This window comes from Macaca thibetana, chromosome 4 (genome assembly GCF_024542745.1).
Source record: "Macaca thibetana thibetana isolate TM-01 chromosome 4, ASM2454274v1, whole genome shotgun sequence".
Taxonomy (NCBI): Eukaryota; Metazoa; Chordata; class Mammalia; order Primates; family Cercopithecidae; genus Macaca; species Macaca thibetana.
The window spans coordinates 52,156,937-52,175,880 of NC_065581.1; positions in this window are offsets into that span (position 1 = coordinate 52,156,937).

An 18,944-nucleotide genomic window follows, 5' to 3' on the forward strand; every position below is an offset into this window, starting at 1 on the left:
AGGTGGCTTTAGGTTCTGAACCCCAAATTCAGCAGGATGTTACTGAAGAGGAGATGGTCTCATTAGGAAGCCCATATGGGCCACACTGCAATGCAGTTATTCTTCTATTTTAGTACACACTATAGTGGAAAATTTAAGTTTCCAGAACAAATCATTGGGGTGGGAGTGCCATGAGGTGCAATTATTTACTGTATAAAAGTTGTCTCCGTTGAATATACCCTAAGAATATTTAAAATTTGATTTAAAAACTATGTATATGCAATTGTTTCAGACTGTACCTTCACTATAGCATAAAATGCATCTAAACATGTCTATAACTCTGACTAACCCTGTTCTAACATCAACGCTAACAAGAAGTTTAAAAAAGAAAAAAGAAAGTAAAGGTGTTGGAAGTATCTACTGTATTTCAGAAAGGTAATCTATACGTGGGCATTTGAAAAGTGCTGAAAAGACAATTGCCTTTCAAATGATATTGGGTAGCTGTTGTAGTCTCAATTTTTCTCTTCTTAAAGTGGGAGAACACTGATACCTGGTCCAGCAAGCTTTGTAAGTGGAAAGAGATGATGCATGAAACAGCATTTTGACTGTCACAGTGCATGATATATTTATGAGGAATAACATGGCCATGCTTTATGGAAGGCATATATGTTCTAGTGTCAGCCCCCAGAAAGTGGAGTCTGGTGGAATAATTGCACCACACAGGCAATCCTAGCCATAACATGATGGCAGCCATTTACTCTCCTTAAGATCAAACTGGAGAAAATTATAGTTATACAACATATGGGAAATCTTAGGGATTATTAAATACAACTTGTATATTTTACAATGGAAAAGTTGGGGGCCAGAGAATAGTAAGTACAGGCCTAATGTCGCCATCTAATTACAGGCTGTGGCAATATTAGAACTCACATCTCTCAATGGTTCACCATATGGTTTCCTCTGCAATATCACTCTCACTACTTAGAAGTAGTGTGACATCTTCATTTCCTAGCACTACTCCTCATTTCCATTTTAGTCAGGACATATTACCTAACGGATTTTGGAGGGAGTTGTACATTCATGTGCAGTGCCACCCAAATGGCATACAAATTATTTCATCCAAAATACAGGCTTAATTGCGTATTAGGCTAATAAATAACATATATCTAATTAAAAGCTATCATGTGTTTCCCAGTAGATAACTAATGTTATAGAAATGCAATACCTTCCCAGTAGATAACTGATGTTATAGGGGTGCATTAGAATTTAGGATTTAGTTCTGCCTTGCGACTATTTTAGCTATAGTGGAAAAGGCCCACAGTCTCCTTCCAAAGACCTTGTAGTACTTAGAGCACACCTGTATTAGATCACACGTTATCTCCAGCTGTCAGGATGGCAGCTGACAACTATCAATTATTGTATCTCTAACAATAAGCAGAGTACTCGAGTACCTAGTAAGTGCTAAATGAAAGTTTGATAAATGAAAGAGGAAAATGAGTGAATGGACAAATGATAGCCTGTTGGGCTGGGGTTGAGGCAAGATACAAGTCTTGGGAAGGTTATGATAAATCAGACAAAGTTGTTATTTCAGCAGGATCTTTTTCATTAGACTCCTCCGCACTAGTCCCTTCTAGGGTCTTGAGTATTGAGCTCTTAATTGGAACCTTGGTAACAACTGCTATGTGACTTTAGAAAGCTCTCCTTCTGTAGTCTCCATCTTATTTTAAAAATAAAGTGCCTGAATCTGATGAGAAACTGAGTTGCTTGTTAGTCTAGGCTAAGGCTGGCGGATTAGTCACACATGACAAAATGACGAAATGGGCTGGGGAGACACAAACATGATGAATACAAGCGTTGAGAAAAGTCTTACTGGAGGAAGGATACAAGAGATTTTATCATACTATTCTCCATACTTTCGGTGTGTGTGAAATTGTCCATTACGAAAATATAAATAAGTTTTGTTTTGCTTTGTTTATGAGCAACTAGGCTTCTGAGTAGAAGTTAGAACTAGAGCAGCAAAACATATTGAATTTGGGAATTGGGTCTGTTCTATAGCAGCACCAAGAAGAATGCCCCATGGAGACTTACTGGTGTCTGGAGGTGCCACTGACATCTCTTCTGTTGACTCCTGTGCCTTTGAATGCAGTCTTCATTGGTGTTGGGAAGCTCGGGCTTGTTAGGGTAGATCCTGCTCTTTCACCCCAGTACTTTTGTCACCCTCCATCCCCTGTAACTTTGATAACCATGGGCATTGACAGTGATAGAACCTTGGGTCAGGTTGGGAGGCTTGGTTACTTCTGAATTGGATGAGGATTTTTCCTTATTTCAGCAGGATCCTTTTCATTAGACTCCTCTCCACTAGGGCTGTTCTAGGGTCTTGAGAACTAAGCTCTTGATTGGAATCTTGATTCCAATCTGGCTACTACTATGTGACTTTAGAAAGCTGACCCCGCCTCTGTGGTCTCCATCTCATGATTTTCAAAATAAAGTATCTGAATCTGATAGGATATTTCAAAGACATGCCTCTACCCATCAACATTTTGCTATTCTTTGTTGCCAAGCACAGATTTGGTCTGAACATTCTTCTCAATGTAGTATGACAACTGGTAATATCTGGCATCTCTATCACAAAATTTCTGAGTTCATTTTAAATGAGCATGTTAAAATACTAAATGCCCACGTTCTGCTTTCTTGTATATTTTAGGTTGACCTCTGGTCACAAATTCAGGTGACTGAAATTAGATGATCTTCTCCATGTAACTTTAGATCTTAACTATTATATTTTTGTTTGCTACATTCAAAAATTAACTCATACCATGTAATCTCTCAAAGTTATCTATCCATTTATTTATTTATTAAATGAATATGGAGTCCTCACATTGCATCCTCTCATTTCCTGGGTAAATAAAAAGCTGAATTAGACGATTACCTTGTCCTCTGGGAGCTTTCAATCAAGTAGGAAAAATAAGGAAAGACATATGAATACTTAAAAAGTGAAGCAAGATGTGATAAATGACAAAACTGAAACATAGATGAAATGTTTGGGAGTTTAGGAAAACGAAAATATTTCTCACTGGTATAAATGTATATAAAATTTAAACATGAAAAATCTGTTAGAAGCTCTTTTTGTCCATCTGATGTAAGAACTGGCTTCCACAAATGATGACCAAGAGCCTATCATTATCCAAAAGGAGTGATTTGATAGTCTATACCAAACCTGGATATGTTCTACTGACTTTTCTGTTGTTTTTCATAAACTCAAAGAGAAAAAACTGCTCAGATATATTTTGCAAGGTTACTTGCTACAGCTTGAATTTTATGGGAGCTGGCATTAGATTACAGAGTAAGCCATACAGCTGAGGAGCAGTGAAATGTGATACATCTGTCTTGGCTTCTAATAGATGTGCACTGATGGAAGTGGTGGGCATTTGGAGGGGGAGTATCTGTACTCTTTATGAAAGTGAAAGGATTAGTGCAAGATTTAGTCTGTAATCTATAGTACACATTAAAACTTCTTCCACTGTAGTATTTAAAAACTTGACACTAGTTCCATCTTTTCAATGAAGAAATATACATGCAAAGGACTGAAGTGTATTTCTTAAGTAGCCACTTTCACTTCATAGAAAATCTTGGACCAAAAAGCACAATTCCTTGTTTTCTGAGCTACCACAAAGTTATAATTTCTACTATTAATTAGGTCTGTTTTTCTTTCCACTAACATAAATATACATGCAAAGAACTGAAGTGTATTTCTTAAGTAGCCACTTTCACTTCATAGAATATCTTGGACCAGAAAGCACAATTCCTTGTTTTCCAAGCTACCACAAAATCATAAATTCTACTATTAATTAGGTCTGTTTTTCTTTCCAGTAACTTAAATCATCCACCATCCCCCACCATCAACTGATCCAAATTTTTCAGACTGCAGAAAAACTTATCGTACAATTGCTCATCAATCCACATTGTGAAATAACTGAAAATCCTTGCAAGTGTTGCAAGCATTGTATAAGAGCTAAGCCTGTCATTTTTTATTTATGCTGTCTTTCCCACCTGGAAAACTTTGATTATGGGGCATTTCAAAGGGGCCGCACACTAGGACAGTTAAAGAGGGTTAAATGACTGTGCTTAACTGAAGTTTGTTTAGGTGCAATTCTAAATGCTCGCTGTGTGCAATGAAAAAAATAAGCCTTAATTAGCTTGCTGGAAGACTGCTTTTGTTTTCACTCTTTTAAAAAAAGTGTTGGGGGGAGCCCACATTAGCAATGTTTTGGAAAGTATTTCATTTACATATTTAATTTCTTGCAATGCGGTATCAATATGTTCCCTTTAAAGTAAAAAAAAAAAACTATTGCCAATAACTTAGTTTCATGTATTGAGATAGATATCACATCCAATTTCTATATGCCTGTGAAAGACACCCCCAAAACTACACATAAATGATATAATTTCATAAATGTAGATGCACCTAAGTAGATATGAAAAGGAGGGAAATTTACAATTGTAAAAATACATAGCTAGAAAGCCTCTTTTATCAGAGATAACATTGAATTCTATAGAATACCCTGGTGCCTACTTTCTGCACCTGCATCCAATACACTGAGCAAGAAAATGCAAATGAACAAAAGGAAGAGTACAGAGTATGACCAAAAAAGGAGTGTAGAAAATGCCTGATTTCATGCCTGCCTTCTAAATAACTCTAAAGTTTTAATTTATTTTCTTAACATATTGACCAATGGTGACATTTCTAACAAAGCACATATAATTGGGCCAGAGTAAAAATAAATTAGTGTGTATAAAAGGAAGAGGGAGCCAATGTTTTCTTGGTCTCTTGACATTATCTACCACTGTCCAATTCCCTGTTGTTTTCCTCCTTTCCTTTGTTTCAATTTAATTCTATCCAGTTCAAGAAGTACTCCTAGAGTATATGCTGTGTGCGAAGCACTAGACCTGGTACAAGAACTCGAGAAACAAATAAGATGATGCTCTCGTTGCCAAAGAACTCAAAGGTGGAGGAGAGCAGCTGCACTTGCCTCACTGTACCATAGTTTACAACAAAAAAGTGAATCCCAAAAGGATTCAGAAATGGAAAGTGAAGGTGACTGTTAGGGTAAGTCTTTCCAAATGAATAGATACATGAAACAAGTGTTCAGGGATAAAAGGTACTTAGCTGGAGGAATAAAGGAGGAAACAGCATTCCAGAAAGTTATAAAGTAGAGAGAGAATCCAGATTTCCAAAGGAAATGTAAGTAATCTAGTGAGATTATAATGTAGATTTTAAGGTAACAAACACCAAATTATGAGCAGGGGAAAAATATGGGATCCAGAAAATAAATAGGAAAAAATAATTTCGAAAGGTATTGGGTAATCATAGGTAGAAGTGAATGCTGAATGAATTACACATAATGCTCACATAATTTTTAAAGGATATTTAGGACATTTCTTTTGATAACCAACTGAAAATAAAACTCAGGCATCCAGTTCAATAATATGGACTGGGTATCACTATGTACCAGTACTGTTCCTGGTCCTGCAAGAATGGAAGTGAGCCAGATGACTCAGATCCCTGCTCCAGTGGGGCTTATGGGCTGGTAAGGGGAACTGACACTAAAACTAAACAGAGAGATGAACAAGGGAGTCTCAGATCATGAAGACATGAGGACAAGTTAGTGGCATAAGGCGAGTGATCACTGAAGAGGGTGCGCTTAAGGGATGCCCTTTCTGAGAGACTTTTTGCACAGAAACTTTAATAAAGTGCAGAAATTAGATGTTGGAAGATCTGGGAGCAGAGTTTTCCTGAAGGAAATAGCATAATTGACAACACAATGAGCTTGTATTGTTGCAAGCAAAGCAAGAAAGGTATCCTGACTAGAGCAAAGTAAGCAAGGGAAAGAGCGGGAGGACAAGAAGTCAGGGAAGTTGGAATGGAGCAAACCATGAAGGGCTTTGCAGGCAATGGTAAGAAATTTGAACTTTATTCTCAGTATAATGGAAACATTGATTAGTTTTCATTGGAGGGGCAATATGATCTTATTTGAATGCTCCCTTTGCTTTGTTTGTTCCAATATTTGTGGTCACATAATGTGCATACAATTCACATCCATCATGAAGGATCTACAGACTATGTTTCATGTGTTCAAGACAGAAACAATACCTCTATGTGACTCTCCAAAGATGACTACTATCAATTCCTTTCCTTTCTATGTACACATGTTGCTCCTAATGTCAAGGGATAGAGTCACATTTCCCTTTCTTTGAATCTAAGCTGGATTTAGTGACTTGCTTGACCAATAGAGTGTGGCAGAAGTGATAGTATGATTTCCAAAGGCTAGGTCACAGAATTTCTTACATTTTTCACTGGATCTCTTTGGAAGCTCTTTTTTGGAATGCTCCCGCTAAAATCCCAGCTACCTCATAATATAAAACCTAAGCTACATGGAAGGGTCATGTGTAGGGTACCTCAGTAGAAAGCTCCAACTGAGCTCCCAACTGACAGCCAGCATCAGGGGCCAGCCGTGGCTGGACTGGATAAACATCAAGTCCAGTCAAGACTTGAGATGACTGTAGTCCCAGCCAACATCTGACTACAATTTTACAAAAGTCGCCAAGCAAGAACTTCTCAGGTGAGCACATAAGATTATGAAATATGGGAGATGTTAACAAACAATAGTTTTAAATTTGGGGTGGTTTATAATGCAGTAGTAGTTGATCAGAATGGTCTCTTTTGCTAAGAGTTTACAATCTATTCCAACCATTCTCCTGATGCCAAATTTGGTACTCCAGACATCACTTATCCCTCACTCTCTGTTTGTTTTTTTTTTCTCCTTGGTTTTTCCTAAATTTCAGAGGTTTTCTTGTGAACTAGAAGCAGGTTGTTTCTTCACATACTCTTGACTTAAATTCAGGAATAAGTCAGCCATCCAGTTCCAGATGTCCCAGAGCTGAGCTCAATGATCTCTCATAAGAGCCATGAAGAACACCTGATCATGAATTATCTTCCACAGGGCATTCTGCTAATGCCTCCCTGCCTCTTTTTTCTTGCAGTTTCAGGCATCTTCATTTAAGTATTTTATTGTTATTGTCAATCAGTCAAATGATGTTCATCTTTATTGGCAGCAGTTGGTGACTGCATTTTTAGGTCACCGTGATTCTGCAAATGTGTATATTTTATCCAGATTAGATAACCATGACTGTAAAACACAGGAGATTCATTGATTAATTGATCATCACAGAGTGAGATCTTTTCTTTTTAACATATCAAGGCAACCGAAGTCTGATTATGTCATTTGCTATCATATATTAGATTGGCAATAGTTTATAATTAGTATTTGTATATTACTTACTGCTGAAGTAACTGGTAACAAAAACTGTGTTCTTTAACCTTATTCTGAATCAACAAGTCAATGAGCTTTAGATAAGGATGGCTATAAATGTAACTCTTTCCACATCCATAAACATGGATAAAGACAGGATTATGTAGAACAGAGAAAAATAAAACCCCTGACCTCACACAACATTAAGATCTTTTCAGAAAAAAAAAGGAAAAAATAGAGCAGATATCCTGTGGAACCTTCTTGTCCTTCCATTCTTGGAGGTAAAAGGCTGAAGCCAATCTCAAACCATAGGAAACATTTCGACTTGGAGTTACAGTGACTGAGTTTAAGTCAACAATTAGCGCCAGTCGTCTGTTGGCTCAGCAACCCATATGGAAATCAGTCCTAATAAATGATTTTCTATGGTCTTTCTAATCTTACACAAAGTAATTCTTTATTGCCTTACTAGGTTTATTAAAAAAGGATTTTGATGGCTCTAAATAGCTATCAATTAACTTTCTATTTCCTGTTATAAAATGTGAACATTACAATAGTCTTGAGTCACCCATGAACCCAAGGGAAAAAAATCACTTTCGTCATCTGACCTCCTTTACATGGGGCATAAATGTGGCCTTTATATATTGCTAATCATAACCACAATAGGACTAATCATGTTCTGATACCAAGTTAACTTGGGGAATTAGAAGAGTTCTTTCTAAGTCTTTAAAAATCTGAATGCAACCCAGAAGTTACCCAGAGGAAGTCTTCTTTGGAGGGCTTGGTTTTGACAGAACCGAGTCTGAGGAAGGGGCCTTCTGTGATTGGTGGCACTCTGGTGTTGCTTCATATGTTGCTCTTAAAAAATATTGAAGTTTCTGTTGAATTATTTTTCCTAATGATGAAAAACAGCTGAAATTAATGAATGTTGTGAATTTAAATAACATCACACCATTAGTCATAAATATCTCAATAATAAAGAAGCATATTACTATTAACATTTCAAATGATCAACAGAGCTGCTCAAGCTACATTTTTTACTGGGCAAATTTATCAGTTCAAGGTTGGCTCACATTATTGTGCCCTGTCAATTCATATTATTTGACTGCAAGATACACCAACATATTTTGTTTTGAATAACTGCTAGTTTTTCTAAAGTGATCTATTTGGGAAGGAGGTGGCCAGAGGGAGGTCTGAGGAAATAGAGTTAACCTAATTACAATATTGTGTTATTTTTTGTTTTAGTAATTTGTACAGGATGTCTTGAAATGTCTTTTTGTAAAGAAAATGTAGGCTTTTTCTTTATCAGGCAGAGTAAATGAAAATGCTAATTGATTTTAAATGAAATTATTTAGGTTAATTTTAATTTTTTGATGTTTGAAGGCAAAGTATCCCTATGCACTTATAAATAGTGCAAGTCTGACATATGTTAAGACTATTTGGTCAGATCACCTAAGTTTTATGAAGAAGGCTGGGTGGTGGGAGCCCTCAAAGGAAAGGCAGGTACTAGTGTTTCCCCCATGGCATGCTGCTCTGCTTTGCTGCATGGGAGTCCCCGCCTGCAATTCCTTTCCTCCATTTGATGCCTTAGAGAGGAACATCCTATCTTTATGTCAGCATCTGCTCAGGGGTAACCTTTCTGAAACCTTCCCTAATTTTAATATTTTGAGGTTTTCTACCACTCAGCTTCCAGAGTCTCTGTAGCACCTCTAGTAGTGGGCTCATCTTCCCCCAATTCTATCTCCTTCTTCTGACTAAAAAATAAGGAAATATTAAAAAAAAAAGTCTATGGCCCCCTTAGGGCAGAGATTATGTCTTATTCCCGTTTCCCTCTTTATAGCCCATGGATTTAGTACTGGCAGCTATAGACACTTCACAATGAAAAGGCTGTTCCTAAATGGAAGTCATTTTGTAGAAGTTGGATCTTCTTTCAAACATGGTTACTATGCTGGGAAATACTGAAATTTCTTACCATTTAAACCAATAACTTGTATGATTCTCTTATCTGTCACAGTTAACCTTGGTTCATAATGTTGAAAGGTTTAAATGCCCTATGAAAGGTGATATGGTTTGGCTGTGTCCCCACGCAAATCTCATCTTGAAGTGTAGTTCTCATAATCCCCACATGTCATGGGGGGGATCCAGTTGGAGGTAATTGAATCATGGGGGCAGTTACCTCCATGCTGTTCTCGTGATAATGAGTGAGTTCTCACAAGATCTGATGGTTTATAAGGGGCTTTTCCCCTTTTGCACTTCTCCATGCTGTCACGATGTGAAGAAGGACATTTGCGTCCCTTTCCACCACGATTATAAGTTTCCTGGGGCCTCTAAAATCATGCTGAACTGTGAGTCAATTCAACCTCTTTCCTTTATAAATTACTCAGTCTTGGGTATGTCTTTGTTAGCAGTGTGAGAACAGAATAATATGAAAGGGATGAGGCATAAGACAATAAGAATCATCCCTCCCTAAAGTTGAGGGAGTAGAATATTTCCAAATAGATAAATAATACTTCTTAGTTTGTTGATCATTGATGTAGATAAACTGTGCATGCTTATTTAAGATCAGGGATGATGTAGATAGGTTGTTTTCTAACGTTAGCGTGTTGTAGATCGGCTGAAATACTTATTAAAAATGCAGATACTCATTCATCAGGGATCGTGGGGCTCAGCCACATGCATGTTAAACAAGGATTCCATGTAAGTCTGATACTGGTGCCAGCCAACTGTACTTTGAAGACACACTACTGTGGATGAGAAGCTTATGTGCTTAGGAACTAGTTTTCACTTATGTTTCTATGTAATTCTGTATGACTTTTTTTTTTCTCTCTCTCTCTCTCATCCACTTAGAATACAACATCACCAGGACAAAGACTGATCTTTTACTTTCTTCTTAACTCCATTGCACTGAATTCAGCACTCTGCCCGTATGGTACCCTCGGGGCAGGCATGGATGGAAGATCCTTTCTGTTCTTAGTTTATATGAGGCTAGGAGAAAGGGTGAAATCTGACGTGGGCAACAGAACACAGAGGGCTTCACTTTTCTCAGGTGTCATATAGATATTTCTGGTTTTTAATACCTGCACATACTAACAAGGCAGATGAAAGACAGTACTTGTGAGTCAACATATACTTATGCTCATCTTCATAAAATGCCACTGCCTCAGAGAGCACCAGAGCTGTTGATCCAATATCAGTCTACTGGCACCCATCTATCACCGCGGTGCTTGAAGGCTGTCATTCCTGGAGTCAGGACTTACCTGACTCCAGGGATGAGCCTGAACCCTGATCCTCACTGATAGGCTCCTTGTGAGGGCCTCCTGCCTTTCTTCCCCCTTCATCTATTTTACCTGCCTCAGATACACTGCTCTCCTGCCATATGTGACTTCTTGGAGGTTCCCTAATATTGTAATGAGCTCTTTCACAGTGTCCATGTACATGCCACCTCCTACCTAAAAGGACTTTATAACTTTGACTTTCCTGTTAATGCCTACTCAGTTTTTAATGCTCAATTCCATTATCACCTCCAGTGGGAAGCCTAAAGTGACAAAGTCAGTTGTTCTGATGTGTTTAATTCCTCTCTTTTCAAATGCTCATCAGACTATCATAAAAAGCTAACAGTAGCTAATCTCAAATGTATTAGCTCATTTAATTGTTTTAACAACCTTATGAGGCATTTTTCCATTTTACAGATGAGTGACTGATGCATTGAGAGGTGAGGTAACTTGCCCAAGTCTACACACAAGTAGTAACTAAGAGTTAGGATTCCAACTGATGTAGCCTGTCTCTTGCCCCAAGCTCTAAACATTTATACCACAACTAGTCTTTTACTTGTGCGCCTTCTCCACTAGGTAAAGTATTCTTTAAATACAGGAGCCATGTCTTATGTTTCCCAGGATTCCAATTTCCTAGAAAACTCCCTAGTCCACAGTAGATGTTCAATTATGTGTAATTCGATAAGTCCTTTAACGAAATCATGTGACTTTCACCTTGGCCAGGATTGCAAGGGCAGTGGAAGCCACACACAAAAAAAGGCCTACTTGAATTATCCAACCAGAGTCCATTAAGACCACCTAGTTATAACCTATGAGGGCTTCGGAGAGACTTTCAATTTCTACATTAAAGTGAGAAATTAGTAAAATGCAATAAAACGCAACAGTAACTTACTTGCAGTTGGTTTCTAGAGCAGAGATGTGAGCTAGGAATGACTTGTTCTTTTGGACTCATAACTATTTCTGGATTTCTTTGTGGCAAGGGACATTAGTTTCACCTCATGTGATGCGGGGCAGCGATGGGCCTAATGATCAAAGTGCCAGTGATGCTTTGTGCTCAGAGGCCTCTGACTATCATTCTTTCCGGTCAATGTTCCCAGATAGCACAGCCCAGTGCAATTTCAGAACAATTCGGTCTTCTGAGCTTTTAGCTCTGACCTTTTAGCACATGCCTGAACTTGAAGGTGGCTGTTAGTTGCTCCAAGTAACTGAGCAACTTCATTCCTAACCAAGCACATACTCCACCCTTTTGGATCAGATAGACCTGGGTTTAAATTGCAGTTTTACCATTTACCATGTTTGAGTTTAGACAATATGCAGGGGTTATTTAAGCCTTAGTTTTCTTGTCTCTAAAATAGAATAAACAAAAATATTTCCCATATAGGGTCACTATGAAAATTAAATGACACAATTTGTATCAAGCATTCCTGTGCAAGGTCACATGTCTTCTAAGGCTGGGCCCAGGAAGCAAGTTCAGTTCTTTTGATCCCAGAGCCTGAACTCACAGGCCTTAGTCCCAGAACACATGTTCAACTTGCTTAGATGGATAAATGTAGGCTATCCTCATTGCTTTTCATGGTAAACCACCTTTCTATCCTGCTCCAATGGACTCTGCCTTCTGGCACCACCACACCACATCAGTGTCTCTCTAGGTGGTGAATAATGACAGTTGACTATGCTGACAGTTCATATGTCATCAACTATTGTATTAATTTGCAGTGTTCAAATTGTTTGAGTTTCTGTCTTGTTTGCCTAATGTGCTGAGCAGTTTGAGTTGACTGGATGACTATGCTCCACAAATTCATTTAGATTTAGCTCTCAAGCTGATGGGGCATTCTTTCATCACTTGGGGCTTTCACTTGGGGTGATCTTCATTCAGTTAGCCAAAAGAAAAGAGCATGGAAAAGTGTCAGGGTGGTTCTATGGACATGACACCATAGTGGCACATAGCACTTCCACTCATGTTCCATTCTTAGAACATATACAATGTGAACATATAATTGTGAGGCCAGGTAGGGGAGGAAAATGTGGACTTTCTTGAACATCTAGAAACTCTTTGCATTATTTATAGGAAAAAATAAAAATTATTATTAACTTTAATTTTTCTAATATCAGTTCTCAGTGTACCTTAACAGCCCCTTTGGAACCACCTCTGTACTTTCCCACCATGTTGTTTTTATCAGACTGTTTATTCTATTTGAAATGATCCAAATCACTTTCTTTCATCTAAAACCCTTTAAAGGAAAAGCACAATGCCAACTCTTTCACTGTTTTCTTTCATGCTTTCTTTCAGAAGGTGGAGGACAAAGGTGAACAGCTAACTTTTTCTATCTTAGGTCTCCTAAGATCAAATTATAGCAAGTTAGGATAGGAAGAGACCCTAATAATGCTTAGCTCAAAGTTTTGTTTGTTTGTTTATACTTTTGTTGTTTTTCTTTTAATTTTGCATGGAAGGAGAAGGTAAGACCCAGAGAGTTAAAAGAGTTACCCAGGACTGAACCATGACTGGAGACCAAGTCCATTGAATTCCATTTGTAGTCTCTTCCTGACACCTCATGCTGTTACCTCTTGCTGTAGGGCCAGCCCTATATGGGCAATTTTACTTATTAATGTTTCCAGAATTTCTCTAATTCACCTAAAGTGGGTATTAAAGCAATAAAGTTTTGGAGTTTGTAAAAGATACTGCCAGTAAAGTCTTCCTTGTATGAACTGACTGATTGAAAGATTTTTTTTTTCCTATTTCTGCTTCACAATTCCGTACATTGTGAAAATCACTTAGTTTTTCCTGGTGATTTCTCAAATTTCAGTGAGAATATATATATATATATATATACACATACATATATATATATAATCTTAATTCTTGGCAATTGAGTTTAGTGATAATTGTTTTTGTGCATTAGTCATAATCACTTTTTAAGCAGCAAAGCCTATTACTGTTACAGAGTAAGTTTCAGATGCCCTGCAGATTTGAGTAATTTGGGGTAATGCAGCTGTGTGTGGTAAAAAGATTTTACAATGCCTATAAAATGTTGCCTCATGACGTGTTCAGCAGTGAATCTGAGGCACCATATAGCAATTTCAGTGCTTTTCATTAAATACCAGATACCATTTACATTGTGCAGTTTTTAAACAAGAGCCATCCTCTGAGATTAGGAGAATCTGCAAGTTGCAAGGCATTTGGGAGTCCTGAATACATGGAAGGGTCTTACAGATATTTTTCCAGCAACAAACACAAAAACAACAAACAAAACCAAAAACATTCCACATGAGAGAATTGTATTTTGTCTACATTGTCCTCAGCTGCATTGAAGGTTAGTAGCACTTCTTTTTCCTTTTCTCATCTCCCCAATGATGATCAGAAGATCTGACTTGCAGCAAGTAGTTTGCCTGAATATACAGTTTCCCATGAAAACAGAACAATGAGAGAATGTACAAACCACAGTGAATTGTATATTATTTCCTTTAAGTGTTTGGAATCACCTATCTTGGCTTCAACTACCTTTGTTGTTACTGCAAGTTAACAGATATAATTATTAAGTCAATTATTTATTCATTCAAATAATTTACACATATTTATTTAGTCACAATATGTGCCAGGCAAATGGTTACAAGCCCAAGATAAACAATGGCTATAAAAAATAAGATCAATTTTTAAAATATTGTTTTTGTCCTCAGAAAAGATCAAAGAGTGGTAGCTATAAATCAGAAGCTCTGGCTTCTAACTTAAAGTCAAGACCCAACTGACGATTTTTACTTGGATGTTCTAACATTGACTTAAACTCAGTCCATTCAAATCAAAGTTCATTATTTTTGCTGAAATCATCTTTTATCTTTTACTAAAGAAAATTATTGTATTCTATAACAGCAAAGCACCATGTGTTTGCTTTTTATTAGTGTTATTAATACTAGGACATTAATATTTAATGCTAGCATATATGTAAGACACACAGAAAATAATACGTTGTTTTTTTTCTTTAAAGTATTTTCCTCCTTTCCTTTCTTTTCAATTATTTATTCATTTCAGTAGGTTTTTGGAGGAACAGGTGGTGTTTGGTTATATGAGTAAGTTCTTTAGTGGTGATTTCTGAGATTTTGGTGCACCCATCACCCAAGCAGTGTCCACTGTACCCAGTGTGTACCCAGTGTTTATCTCTCATCCCCCTCCCACCCTTTTCCCTGAGTCCCCAAAGGTCATTGTATCATTCTTATGCCTTTGCATCCTCATTGTTTAGCTCCCACTTATGAGGGAGAACATACGATGTTTGGTTTTTCATTCCTGAGTTACTTCATTTAGAATAGTGGTTTCCAATTCCATCCAGGATGCTGCAAATGCCATTACTGTTTCCCTTTTTATGGCTGAGTAATATTCCATAGTGTGTATATACAGTTTATTTATCCACTTGTTGGTTGATGGACATTTGGACTGATTCCATATTTTTGCAATTGCAAATAGTGCTGCTATAAACATGTGTGTACAAGTATCTTTTGCGTATAATGACTTATCTTCCTCTGGGAAGAAACACAGGAGTGGGATTGCTAGATCAAATGGTAGATCTACTTTTAGTCCTTTAAGGAATCTCCACACTGTTTTCCGCAGTGGTTGTACTAATTTACATTCCCACCAACAGTGTAGAAGTGTCAAAAAATAACAGATGTTGGCGTGGATGTGGTGAAAAGAAAATGAAATTTTGGATTCATCAGTTTTCCAGTTCCCAAGTTCTGTCAAATAGCATGGCCTAAGCACATCCTTTCTGGCACAGTGTATTCGCCTCTCGATGTCTGCTGCCTCCAGTCTGCCTCCTTTACTAATACATTCATTATTCTTTACCATGTAGTCTGTTTCTCAAGCTTTGTGATATCATCATAACTAGGTCACAGAGTCTTAGATTTCAGTTCATGTATCTTTAGCCTCTTCTCTTAGCTGTGATAAGACTAATATAAGTTAGGAACTGAAAAATGAGTTCAAGTTCAGGCCCTGATTCTAACTAACTGTGTAACCCAGTGAAAGTGGAACAGCTTTTGAACCTCAGAATACTCTTCTGTAAAATGAGGAGAATAATTCAAAACTCAAGAAGTTGTACTGAAAATTAAAAAGAAAAGAGTATATTTGAAAGTCATTTATGAATGTAGACCTCACACAAATGTAAAGCTTACTATTATGCCCCATAGTTTCTAGCTCAGCACAATAAACATTAGTAGATTAATTGATTGGTTAATTTTAAGGGAATATCCCAAACATACTAAGGCCCTGGAAGTTTACTAGCAAATATTTGCTTTTATGTTGAAGGATAAACCTTTGAAACTGGTCCTATTGCTCTCTGACCAATTTATTCTCTGAACAGAAATAATGTCATACGATCATTCTTAATCCTGATGCAGATATCTCTGTGTGTTTTCTAGAGTTTTGCATTGTATGTCATACTTATAATACCAGGATTTTGTCTTGAAGCTCAGTTAGGTTTCAGGATATTTTAGAAAGAGAATTGAACTTTATTACTTTTTTCATCGATTTAACTAAAATTTATTGAAGATACATGTAGGATGTGCAGATATATATTATCTGTGCCAAGTAGCAATAAATTCTAGAAATACACAGACAATTTGAATGCATAAATTCTATCCTCCAGGAGCATCTAGTCTGGTGAGGGAGTTATATATGACCTCCTTGAAATCCAGAGACCTACTCATATTATTTGCTGTGTTTCCATGTGCATATCACTTTACATCTCTGAATCTAAATTTCCTTAATTGTTAAATGTGATTACTTCATGGAACTATATTGAAAATTAAGTATGCTAGTATATTACTGACAGAAACACAGAGAGATAATAAATGCTCAATTATTTTCCTTCCTTCATAATTTCATGTAAATTAGGCCTTAACTAAACATGCAGGTGAATATTCCAGTTTGGAGAAAGAGTCTGACCAGCAGTCACAGACACCATCCTAACCAAGAGTTTTATGATCTGTTCATCAGGTCCCCAGTAATATAATGCTTACTATTTTATTGACTGAATAGCATGTGGCAGGAGCTTTCTATACATTATCTTAAGTCTTTATGACAACTCCAACATGTAGAAAGTATCCGCATTTTCTCAGGTGACAAATTAGGGTTGAGGCATAGGTATGAAGGGAGGGGGCTGTGGAGACCGACTGCTTTAACAGGAATACCAGAACTACCTATCTATCCTTGCTATGGGACTGACCTTGGACAAGTTTTGAATTTTCAAAACTTGAACATAGTCACTTCAGTAGAATGACAGAGCCTTACATAAGAGGGATGATGAGATTAATGTGGCATATGGGAGGCAAGACTATCTGGCAGCTTCTACTCAGACAGATAGAGCAGCATGTGGAGACTCACACCTTGAACTTTTGCTCCAAGAACTACTACAGAAACATACCAGGAAAGTGGAAAGAATCCACAGATCCTTTGAAGGAACTGGATCACCACCACTGCAGGCTCCCTGACATGCCAAAAAAACTGTGAGTCTGCTTAGTTTCTCAATGGAGAGGCGTGTGGTCTGGGACAGGTTCTCAGCCCTGGTCACCAGTTGCCTGGAAATATACTTGATGTTGTTATGGGAGCACAGCGGGAGTGAGACTGGCCTTTAGGACTGTGAGGTGCGTGGGAGCAGGGTGAGGCCCATGACTGCCACCTTTCACTGGATACCTGTATGATACAGCAGAGGCAGCCATAATACCCCTAGGAATATAACTCCTTTGGACTGGGAACCACACTCCCATGCCCCATAGCAGCCACAGCAAGCCCTGCCCAAAAAGAGACTGAACTCAGACATGGCTATCCCCGCTCTAACCTGGTGATCTTTCTCTACCAGCCCTGGTAGTCAAAGACAAAAGTCTTAATCTTTTGGGAACTTCATGGCCCTGCCCACCACCTGAGAAACCTGAATACTTAACCAGGTATCCCTAGAGTGGCAAAGATTATACACCACTTAAAAGACACAGAAAGGCAAAATGAATAAAAAGTCACCAACCAAGTTTCTGCTGTCTTCAAGAGACTCACCTAACACATAAGAATTCATATAGATTTAAGGTAAAAGGGTGGAAAAAGATATTCCATGCAAATAGACACCAAAAGCAAGCAGGATTAACTATTCTTATATCAGACAAAACAAACTTTAAAGCAACAGCAGTTAAGAAAGACAAAGAGAGACATTACATAATAATAAAAAGACTAGTCTAACAGGAAAATATAATATCACAATTCTAAATATAAATGCACCTAACACTGGAGCTCTTAAATTTATAAAAAAAATTACTACTAGACCTAGGAAATGAGATAGATGGCAACACAATAATAGTGAGGGACTTTAATACTCCACTGACATTACTAGACAGGTCATCAAGACAGAAAGTTAACAAAGAAACAATGGACTTAAACTGTACCCTACAACAAATGGACTTAACAGATATTTATAGAACATTCTACCCAACAACTGCAGAATATACATTCTGTTATCAGCCCATGGAACATTGTTGAAGATAGGCCATATGATAGGCCACAAAACAAATCTCAGTAAATTTAAGAAAATCAAAATTATATCAAATACTCTCTCAGAACACAGTAAAATACAATTATAAATCAACTCCAAAAGCAACCTTCAAAACCATGCAAATACATAGAAATTAAATAACTTGCTCCTTGAATGATTGTTGGGTCAACGATGAAATCAAGATGGAAATTTAAAAATTCTTTAAACGAAATGATAATAATGATACAACCTATCAAAACCTCTGGGATATAGCAAAAGTAATGCTAAGAGGAAAGTTCATAGACTTAAATGCCTACATCAAGAAGTCTGAAAGAGCACAAATAAACAATCTAAGGTCACACCTCACAGAACTGGAGAAACAATAACAATCCAAACTTAACCCAGCAGAAGAAAAACAGGATGAAGATCAGAGCAGAACTAAATGAAATTGAAACAAAAATAAATAGAAAAGATAAATGAAACAAAAAGGTGGTTCTTTGTAAAGATAAATAAAATTGATAGACCATTAGCAAGATTAGCCAAGAAAAGAAGAGAGAAGATCCAAATAAGCTCAATTAGAAATGAAACAGGAGATATTATATGAACAGCTTTATGTGCATAAGCTAGAAAACCTAGAGGAGATGAATAAATTCCTGGAAATATACAACCCTCCTAAATTAAACCAGGAAGATATAGAAACTCTGAACAGACCAATAACAAACAACGAGATTGAAAATTACCAACAACAACAACAAAAAAAAGTCCAGGACCAGACGGATTCACAGCTGAATTCTATCAGACATTCAATGAATTGGTACTAATCCTATTGACACTATTTCGAAAGAAAGAAAAAGGAGGAATCCTCCCTAAATTATTCTTTGAAGCCATTA